Genomic DNA, 12,123 nt, shown 5'->3' with positions numbered 1-12,123 from the left:
TTGTTGTCAGAGAAGTGAATAAATTCCTTGAAATGTATAAATCAAAAATATTTTATTTTCTGTAAAAAATTCTAGAAATATATATAAATGGATTTTTTTTTAATCTTGAAATCTTAGTAATTTTTGAAATCTTGAAATTTTTGTTATCGTGCGATTGAATCGCTTTTTGTAAATCAAATCAAAAATATTTTTATTCGTTCTTAGTATAAAGTAAAATGTTCAAGGAAGTGGTGCTTATCTTTCATGTGAGTCGATGTTGTTGTCAGAGAAGTGAATAAATGCCTTGAAATGTATGAATTTTGCACAGCAAAAAGAAGTGTGAGAAGTGAGATTTGAACCCTTGATCTGCTTCTTGGATTTTCACGCACCATACCAACTGTGCTAAGCCTCTTTTGTGAAATAATCAAAGTTCTTGCGAAGTAATCAAATTTCAACTGTGTAAGAGGCAACTCTGAATAGATTTCGTATAATAAAAATAAACATGCGAGAAGCAAGAATTGATCCCGCGACCGGCTTCTTGCATTCATGCCTCCTGACCAACTGTGCTAACCCTCTCTTGCAAAATAATCAAAGACTGTGCGAAGTAATCAAATATCAACTCTGCGAAAGTGCTAACCCTCTCTTGCAAAATAATCAAAGACTGTGCGAAGTAATCAAATATCAACTCTGCGAAATGAATATTTGTGAAGCAAAAATTATTTGGTCGCAGGAAGAATCGAACCCATGTCCTCTAGTTTGCATACTCCTTCTCTGACCATCTACGCTACTTGTTGCTTGCGAAAGAAACACAGAATGTTGTACTTTATTCCATTTCTTCGCCTTTAGGATTTCAAAAATGTGCGAAAAATTAAGCTTGATGAGGGATTCGAACTCGAGTCTTACAACTCACTCTAGTGAAGCTTGACCAACTATGCTACCTCTTGTTTGCGAACTAATGAAACAATATTGCGAAATTATTCATTTTTTCGCTATCTGTAAAAAAGAAGAAAACTATGCTCGCAGGGAAGTTCGAACTTGCGACCACGAACGTACATATTGTTCTCTTGACCAACTGTTCAAGAATCTCTTTGCGAAATAAACGCACAATGTTTTTCTCTTATTCTTTTATTCTCCCATGCAAATAAGCAGAAAATAAAAAATATGTGTCTCTGTGAAATTCGAACCCGTGACCTATCACTTACTCTCTCCAGCTCAAACCATCTGTGCGAATTTCTGTTTGTGATAGAAATTGCAGCATCTGCCTCTTATCTTTTCTTCGTCCTTCCTTAATTTCTTTCACATTTGCCTTATTCTCCTGAACATGAAAATCTTCCACTGAAACTTCCATTTTCTCCTTAAATTTCACCACAACAACTAATTTTTTCTCTCACTTTTTTCATGTCTTTGAATTGTTGATGATGTTTACTCCCTGAAAGTGTGATTTCTTCCATAAAATTTCCATTTTTGAACCTAAATTTTGTAGATCTAGAAAAATATGAACAGTAGCTAATCTTCATGAAAATTTCTTGAATCAACAAGTTACAGGAAGGATAAATCCTTTACTCGTCCCTGTTTCCAGCGCCATTATGTAGTTGCAGGAAATCCTACAACACACCCCTTGTAATAATTTTTAGATCTAAACATAAAAATGATGATAAGAATGCTAAAATTGTAAAGAGACACAAGGTTTACGTGGTTCGATCAATTTGATCTACATCCACGGGGTTAGGTTTTACTATGATTATTTGTAATTACATATGGATTACAATTGAGACTCCATTAATGAGTATTTGGAGCTCTCTCGCTCTCTGGTTTTTGGGGAAGAATAAGAAGATAATCATAATACCAATTCCTTTTCTCTCTCCTACCTTTCTCTTTATATAGATATTTACATAGTGGATGACATCTCATATGTGGTGGGATACAACTAACATTTCCCCTAATTTCGGAATCACCGTGCGATGTTCTCGCAGGCTCACGTTGGATCTTAATTTGCACACATGCTACGTTCTCTCGCAAGCTTCCCTACATTCTCGCGAGATCTTATTATTGTGCGATATTTGGATCCTATATACACTTGCACCATTTTTGTCAGGGCTTATTCGATGCTCAGATGCCTGTTTCGTTGAATATTTATTACTAACCTATGGAATTCTGCTGGGAAAAACCACAGATTGAAGTAACGAAATATAACGGGAATCATAGAGTATTGCTGGATATTCAGGCAATTAATTGACGACTCGTAGAATATTGCTGGATATTCAGACGATGGCTCGTAGAATATTGCTGGATATTCAGACGATTTAAGATAATTAATTGATGGTTGTATACTAGAAGGGCTTCCTGTCTAGGAGCATTAATTATCTAAGGGTTGAGCAATATGAACTTGATGGAGTGTCATATTCATCTTGCATAGTCGGGGAAAACTTGGTTACATCCCGAAAACGTTGTCGCTCTATACTAGCAGACATGCTGTCTAGGAGCCGTCCAATCTTTCGATTCTATATAGTATGAGATGTGTCGTGGCCTCAGCTGAGAGACTACACATCTTCATCTTCCCTGAGAGACTTTATCCATCATAGGTGGCATGACCTTTCATGCATAGATACATGAGTCTCGATACTCATCCGATTGCCGGATCCGGAGTAATTACTGAAATTGCTCAGTATTCATGAGATGTGCCATGGCCTCAGCTGAGAGACTTTACACATCTACATGTACTCTGAGAGACGGCCTTCTCAGTCAGAGATTTTATGGCATGAGCTTTCATGCTTAGAGACATGAGTCTCAATACTCATCCGATTGCCGGATCCGGAGTAATTACTGAAATTGCTCAGTATTCATGAGATGTGTCGTGGTCTCAGCTGAGAGACTACACATCCACATCTTCTCTGAGAGAACTTTCTCAATTAGAGGTTTTATGGCATGAGATTTCATACTTTATTGAGAGACATGAGCCTCAATACTCATCCAATTGTCGGATCCGGAGTAATTACTGAAATTACTCAGTATTCATGAGATGTGTTGTGGTCTCAGCTGAGAGACTACACATCTACATCTTCTCTGAGAGAACTTTCTCAATCAGAGGTTTTATGGCATGAGATTTCATTCTTTATTGAGAGGCATGAGCCTCAATACTCATCCGATTGTCGGATCCGGAGTATACTTTTTTTTACCCTTTGTCGAAAATCCACCATCTACATAAGGGAAGTGGGAATTTGGCCCGTCCGATCACCAACTGAATGGTGACTTTTACCTTTCATCCTTAACTTGGGAAAGATGATAAGTGTCTAGAAGTGGCTCAAGTCAATGTTCGTAAGTTTCCATTTTTATTTGTGTAGTTTTGAAGACCGTGTCAAGATTATCTAGGTTTGACACTTATAAATCTCCTGGTACTGTTTTCCTTCTCCTTCCTTCTTTCACGTTCTCATGGCTCTTGTAACTAGAGGTACGTCCAAAAGAGATGCAGTAGAAGCAGTCAATGTACATCTGTGCAAAGGAATCACTTCCTCGAGGATGATAAAGAAGAAGTCAACAATCATTGGAGAAGGTTCTTCCTCTAACTGTCTCTTTTCTGTGTGTCATAATTATCATTTTAGATACATGGTGAAAGTTTTCATCAACAAGCGAAATGATTTAAAATCTCGAATAATTTCCTCTTTGGAAGAGATAACTCACTATGAACAAAGGTTGTCTCTAACAAGAATACTCTGCGTAATCTGAAAAGAGAACTTAGTGAGTTAACTGATATTTCTGAAGATCTAGAGGAATTGAACGAACCCATAATCAATGGATTTTTCAATAATTAGAAGGAATTTTTAGTAGATGCTTTGAGAAAGATCTACAATGCCTAGTAAGTCTTCGAACGAGAATCTTGTTTCTTGTTTTTTATTAGAAGAATAACTAGTGCTTTGAATAGCAATGATTGTGACCACACATAGCTATTATTTTTCATCTTCATGTTTTTAGGTTTTGGGTTTAAAATTCTAAAACTTTTTGGAGGATGATGTTTTGCAGTATTTAATCTTTATGATTTGTTATATTGCAATTTGTTATGGGATACTGGTGTTTACGTCTGTGAACTATGTTGTTCCATATTTTGTCAAAAGTAAAGTCGTTCATGATCGGTATTCATGTATTGATTTAAGGATGAATCGACTTTTGACAATTACAAAAGTTACGCCTATATTATCAATTTTTGATGGAAGATAGGTTAAAATCTTTTGTAATCAAGTATTATGTCTATGAATTATTGCCATGCATATAATGATTGAAGATAGAATGAATCCTTGTGTTTTCCACAGTATTGATCTTCATTGATCCATATTTTATGTAATAATGTGAGGCTCCGTAATGTGTCTTATGTTGAGCACGATACAACTAAGATGATTAATTTTTGATTAGCTTGGTTTGTTGTTCCGTAAGGTACCTTATGTTGAGCATTTAGAACTAAATTAATCATCTTGTTTGGTTATTTAGTTATTGCTCCATAAGTTCTCCTGTGTTGAGTATATGAACGATTAAGCCAATCACTCTCTTGTATGGTTAACTTAGTCGTTGCTCCGTAAGTTTACTTATGTTGAGCACAATCAATTAAATTAATCACTTTTTGTGTTTAATTTGATTATGTATTCCGATTAAATTAATCATAGGTTTACTTGTGATTAATTTGATTGAGTTTTTGGATATAAAAATCATTCATATGGTTTTGGTGTCCAATAAAAATTCTTCTTTTCTCTTGAAATTAAGGTCGCTCGTTGTTGTGCTTTCAAGAATGATATCAAATGGGGGAGAGTTCTTTTGAACTTGTGCTTAATGGTCATATCTTGAGGGATGTGCGGCTGTGGAATTTTAGAGGGGCTATCTTGTATCGTTAAACTCCTTGATGAATGCTGTTAGCTTCGGCTATATGATTGCATCTAAATAAGATGATGTGTGTTTCTTTATCTTAAGTCATGAACTGTCTCTTACGGAAATTTCATTATGATCCCGTTCTTGTACCTTTGCCAATTTTATTGACAAAAAGGGGGAGAATTAATATGTAGTTCATACTACAAACACATATGGTTTCCGGATCATTGTGTAAGGGGGAGTGGTTTCCATGTGAGATGGAGTATTGACTAAGGGGGAGTGATACATATCACCACAGTATTATTGTTGAAGTTGTGATACAATTGGACTTTGACATTGTGTAATAATACTATGACATTGTATAACAATGATCGAGGCCGATGCTTTCTCATTGTTATAGCTACGAATCTTCAACAACGATGGTGCTAAACTTACAACCTTTGGGATCATTGGAGTACTTGGAAGTGACGAAGATTTCGAGGAATGTTGAAGATTAGACATGTGGGATAGGAGCTACTAAAGTTTCATTATCTTTTTTGTATTCCATATGTATTGATAGTTTTGTCACTAAAATTGACAAAGGGGGAGATTGTTAGAGCATTTCTCGGTCGAACTCGCATGCGTTGTTATCTCAAGCATGTTTTTTAATGTTAGTGATCAAAACTATAAGTCTTGATTTCTAGTCTACTATAGCTAAGTCTCGAACTAGGATAGTAAGTGTAGTTGAGCTCAAGGACTTCATGGCGATTCGTCATACAAGACGAAGATCTACTCAAGGAACCGGTGGAACTTCCCGACAAAAAGGTATGTGGAGACTTGAACTTATCTGTCACTCAAAAGTCTATCTATTCTATCTCCTACTCTTTGAGACAAAAATCCGTATGTTATATATATATATATATATAGACTATGATTATAAACATTTGGTATTTCGAGCCGAGTGTACCTCGCCTATCTATATCTCAAAATATATGTTGGTAAGCTTTTCGCTTCGACCAAGTTTATTTTTACCTAGTGACGAAAGTCATGATATGTTTCAATCACTTTGAAAATTGCTTTGACGAGAAATGGTGTAACAACTATATAACGTCCTCTAAGAATGTTTCAATGACTGGAATAATAGTTTACATTACATAACCAATGGTGGACATAAACATTATTGTGGAAACACATTTATGTATAAGTCCTATTCCTTGAACCAAAGTTTTCAAACTTTGTTGATCAAGAGAAACCGGAAGAATGGCTTGTTGCAAAGTCCGCGAACCCAGTCCGCGTACTGCCGAACTTCTCATCCCGAGAAATTCTGCTGGAGTTGACAAACTAGTTGCGTGTGTACCAGTCCGCGAACCGGAGGAAAGTCTTTGCCGAGATTTTCTGCTGGAGTTTGTAAACTCTGCCCGGTTGCTTAAGTTCGCGAACCTAGTGTGCGAACTTGAGAAGGTTATATATCTAAAGATGATTTCTGAACTTAAACTTAAAAAGACTAAGGAATGCTATTTGCAAATTGTGGCTATAAAATTTCATGAACCGCTTCGAGTGAATCAAATCATCTTTGCTTCAATTGTTTCTTGTGTAGTTACATAAGATTTCCTTGCAATTGAACAACTCTCTACCTAGTTCAATTGAGTCATTTGAACTAGTTATGGTGAAGAAGCACATGGTTGATATGAAATGCTCATATGGCTAACCTTTTGGTTGACTATTGTTGAACAACAATGTACACGTCTGGGTACGGTTAACAAACCTAGAAGCGTGCATTTCGTTTGTGTATAACAAGCTAAGTTTTCGATCTAACGGTTGAGAAAAATATTAGCTTGAATCTAAATCAGGTTTTCATCTAACGATGGATATTGATTGCTTTGTTACCAAGGAAAAACTCTGTTTTGAAAGACTATATAAGGGGACATCTAGCAACTCTGCAAAACTAATCCCCATACCTTACATGTGCTACTAGTTTGCGTGCTAGAGTCGTTTCTCCTTTAACCTTTGGTTTTCTTCTTCTAAAACCAGGTTAAACGACTTGAAGACTTCATTGGGATTGTGAAGCCAGACCGATACTACATTTATCGTAGTTGTGTGATCTGATCTTGCATCGTCTATCGTACGAGTACAATCATATTGATTGACTTGAGATTGATATCTCTGATAGGCAAGATATAAAAAGTAATCACAAACATCTTCGTCTCATTGTTTGTGATTCCACAACATCTTGTTTCGCTACCATACGATTAAGATTGTTGTGAGGTGATTGATTAATCTAGGCTGTTCTTCGGGAATATAAGACCGGATTATAAATTGGTTCCTGTTCGTCTTGATTATTATCAAAAGACGGAACAAAAACTTTAGGGTTTTTCTGTGGGAGACAGATTGATCCTTTGATAGACTTATCTGTGTGAGACAGATTTGTTTATTGTTAAAGCCTGCGATTTTGGGTCGTAGCAACTCTTAGTTTTGGGTGAGATCAGCTAAGGGAATCCAGTGCGCAGTATCCTGCTGGGATCAGAGGCGTATGGAGTACAACTGTACCTTGGATCAGTGAGAGACTGATTGGGGTTCAACTATAGTCCAGTCCGAAGTTATCTTAGAGTAGGCTAGTATCTGTAGCGGCTTAATACAATGTGTATTCAATCTGGACTAGGTCCCGGGTTTTTCTGCATTTGCGGTTTCCTCGTTAACAAAATTTCTGGTGTCTGTGTTATTTCAGTTTCCGCATTATATTGTTTTATCTTTATAATTGAAATAATACAGGTTGTGCGTTTAGATCATCAATTAGTATAATCCAACCTTTGGTTGTTGATTCTTATTAATTGATCCTTGGACATCGGTCTTTGGTACCGTCCAAGTCATTCCTTGTATTTGATTAGAACTCGCAAGATCCCTTGAGTAAATCAAATCAAGAAAGAGATATAAACTCGTTGATATACTTTTGATTGATTGAGTCTTGTTGATTCTCTTGAAAGTATATTCGACTTTGTCCATACAGATTGCTAAGAAAAATATTGGATGGTGTTGTTAGACCCCCGCTTTTTCACAATGTATTTCGACAACTACTCTTTTTCCTTTATTAAATGGGTTTCCCACTAAATTCTTTAAACCTACTAGAGGTTTAAGACAGGGAGATCCAATCTCCCCTTATTTGTTCTTATTCTACATGGAATCTCTTTCATGAACAGTGATTCATGCTGAAAACACAGGTTTGATAAAAGGTATAACAATAGTTCATCAAGCTCCTTTTATAAGTCACTTATTGTTTGCGAACGATTGTCTACTGTTTTGTAAGGTAAATGAAAAAACATGCTATAACTTAGTTAATTTGTTCAAGAACTTTGGTTTAGCTTCTGGGCAACTTATTAATTTAAGTAAATTGGGAGTTTTCTTTAGTCCAAAAACAGAAACAAGCATAAGACACAAAGTTAAAGATATTCTAGTAGTCACTGCTATACCTCTAAAAGATAAGTACCTAGGATCCCCTTTGTTTACAAACAGATCAAAAATTGAATGCTTTGAACCTTTGGTGGAAAAAATGAAATCCAGATTAGTTAGTTGGAACAAAACTGATCTAAATAATGCTGGCTAAACTGTAACGGTTAAGAATGTAATTACCTATTAGTATGTCTATCAAATGAATTGCTTTAAGATACTAGTTAAGATTTGTTAGAACTAACAAAACTGCAGAAAGATTATCGGTGGGGGAAGGATGAAAATGGTCTCAATGAGAAAGGTAAGAAAGGAGTTTGCTTAAAAAATTGGACTTCTATTTGTAAATCTCTTGATGAAGGGGGGTTCAGAATAAAAAATGTCTGGAACTTTAATTTAGCTATGACTGCTAAGATGGGATGGAGACTAAAAGAGAATCCCGATTTTTTTTGTGCCTCCATCCTCAAAGCAAAATCAAATAATGATGTTCTTCACATAAATAGTACCCCTAATAGGAAGGATAATTGGATTTGGAAAGGATTGTTATCTTTTATCAATCAGATCAAACAGTTTTGTTTTTGGGAAGTAGGAAATGGAACTAGTATCGACATATGGGATGACTTCGGGATCCCAGACACAATGCCACCATTGATAAAACCAAAAATGCATATACATGGACTTAGTAAAGTAACTGACTTGTTCACTTCACATAGTACTTGGGATTTAGAAAAAACTAGCAAACTGTTTTGATGCTCAAACCATTGAGAAAAATAAGAATACATGTTGATGATAAAGAGGACATACCCCAACAGACTCTTCTCTATATAATCATATAAACTCTACCGGTACACAAACCGGAATTGGGACAAGATATGGAAGATGGATACATCACTATCTTTTAAGAACTTTATTTGGAAAGCGGCCCACGCTATACTTCCCAATAATGTGAGGGTGGCAGCTATCATTCCAGGTATAAACACCAAATTTAACTTATGCAATGATGGTACGAAACACTAACTCACCTATTTCTACAATATAATTTTCGTCAACAAGTTTGGATGCATTTTAACTTTGATATGCAATATGTTACTAATGGTACAAACACTTTTCATGATTGGTTAAACGACTGTTTTGAAAATCCAGATAGGGGAGGTTATGATATTGATTGGCAGGTTTTATATAGCATTATCATCTGGCATATATGGAAATCCAAGTGTAATATTACCTTTCAAAAGAACAATCAAAATAGTGTTGTTACAGTAAATAATATAATTAAGTTTTTCGGTGGTTACAAGACAGTCAACCAAACAGGTTATAACATAATGCAATCTCTGTACTACAACCCTAAAAATGATGATGTCCTTAAAACGACCACACATCAGTTGGAGGAACCAACGGGAACCATGAACCTTAAAATAAAAATTGCTTTAACTATGATATATTCCACAGCTAAAGCTGGAATCGTCCTGACTTTTTTTGATCATATAGAGAGCATTACATAAGCTAGATGTTTGCATGTACGATGTATACTACCACAGACGGGCTAGAAAAGCTGGAGCTGATGCGGCTTTCTAATGGGCAATAAAATGGAGTGGACATATCATCTCGTTTAGAAGCGACTCTTAACCAACCCTAATATTGTTAGTGGGAAAATGTGCAGAAGCTAGGAAGCGAAGATACAACATTAGTGCAGACTTTGGCAACAACACTAAGTTTGATACAAATTTTACAGCAAAGGACTTTACTTTAATTGTGAGATCTCAAATAATTTGGGCAACAAAATTAGTTGTATTTTGTAACAAATTTGCTATACAACATAATTGGTTAGACAATATTAACTTTCTTAAGCATTCTTGAAATGACGATGTAATGGTTTAGTGTAATTCTCCTTATAGAAATAACTTTTTTTTTTGAAGCACTTACAAAAATACGGTTTGTTTTTGATCAATACAATGCCTGGCTTGATTGAGGTACACCCAGATTAATTGGGGTATACCTAATGAGACAAAATCTGGGTCATTTTAAAGTAAACCAAGCCACCCCTTAACCATGTATTTTCTAAATGACTAAATTACCCTTGTTTAATTAACACTAAAATTTTAATTAGATTAATTAATTAAGTTTAAATTCATTGAATAGATTAAAACTTATGAATTTAGGTTATGAAATTTTGTTTTTGACTGAACTTTTGTGGGATGATTTTTGATGATTTTTTTTTGAGAATATCTCTTGCAACGAAAATGAAAGCACACAACCGAAACACTTCTAAAAATGGGATTGCAAATCTGTTGTATGAAATGATACTCAAAATCAAAGAAGAAATCAACACTTTGTGTGCAAAGTCGGCAAGGTCGACTAATGAAGATCATGCCGACCAATATCGGCCGGCAAGGTCGACAAATGAAGAAAATGCCGACTTAAAATGGCCGGCAAGGTATACGAATGAAGAAAATGCCGGCTTTATTATTTTTGACACATAAAAGACTGTTATAAATGCGTCGGTATTCGGCATGGTATTGATTTCTTACCTTGTCGGCTATCTGTAGTCGGCATTTATTAACTTTCTTATCTTGCCAGCTAGCATTTAGTCGGCACTTTAGTAATCTTACAACCTTGCCGATTTTAGTTATCCCCAAAAAGAAAACTGAATTCTAATAGATGCAATTCACTTTATTCATGCAATTTTGGTTACTATATTGATTGAAACATAAAATATAACTCCTTGTCGACGGAAAAACGAATGCACTTAGCATGTGCATCAAACCTTTGAACCCCTAGGCGAACCTAGTGGACGAGTTATAGTCTCGTGAGGGTTTACATAGATATCTACCCACATAACCTACACTAAAACCATCAATCTTCGTTGGAGGAATCCCAGTCATCTTCGGCCTGCATGAAGTTTGGGGCATGCTTCGGGATTTTGGAGACCATGAATTCATAGCTTGCATCGAATGCGAATGCTTCCCCCTTTTCCTCCAAGTAACGCGCTTTGACAACTTCATGCTACAAAAACAAAACACAAACTTAATATGTTAGTGGTGTTTAGTAGGAAGATCAAACAACATGGATCACGTAAAATAAACCACAAAAACACTTACAAATTGTTCAACGGACAAGTTGAAGTTGGTAGCATTGAAAATCCGGGGTTGGAGAGCTAAAAAAGCAAGTATCGCATTTTCGAAGACTAGGTTCCTATCATGGACTTGTTGAACACTTCTTCCATTAGGATTCCCAAATTCTTGCCTAAATTTGTTGTGTACCCTAGCCCAAAAGGTTACGGCATCCACCCTTACGGAGGTCTGATGTCTAACTCGAGTTTCCGCGTACCAAGCTTTGGTGATTGCCAAATCTTCATTTGAATCAAATGATGCCATTGTTGTATGTAGATAGCTATTGGGTGAGTTAGATGAAGTGTATGATGATATGAGATTAGGAGAGTATATTCAAATAGTTGTGTGTTGTTTTGTAGAGAGAAGTAGTGTATTTATAGGATGATGCCAAAATTTGGTTGTTATGGTAGTCAATCAATGCAATTGTACTTGCAAAAATTGGAATTTTGAATTCACCGGCGAGGTTTTGTTTCCCCAATATGCTGACTAAGTTTGGCCAGCAGGGTCGAAATTTTGTTACCATGCCGGCCTTATGATGATTTTAGGCATCAGGAGTTCATTTTCTTCTGTATAAGCGTTGGAAAGGTATTTGGTCACTAGAGTGTCGGCTATGATATAGTCGTCAAGGTCATATTTTATAACCATGCCGACCTTATGATGATTTTAGACATCAGGAGAAGGTATTTTCAGCAGCACATAGTCGGCAAGGTCTATAACATAATACCTTGTCGGTTGTTTCAGCCGGAAAGGTATTAATCTGCTTACC

Source organism: Papaver somniferum, chromosome 7, assembly GCF_003573695.1.
Source record: "Papaver somniferum cultivar HN1 chromosome 7, ASM357369v1, whole genome shotgun sequence".
In the NCBI taxonomy this organism is placed as follows: Eukaryota; Viridiplantae; Streptophyta; class Magnoliopsida; order Ranunculales; family Papaveraceae; genus Papaver; species Papaver somniferum.
The sequence above is the reverse complement of the archived record's forward strand: the minus strand, read 5'-3'. Positions refer to the sequence as shown.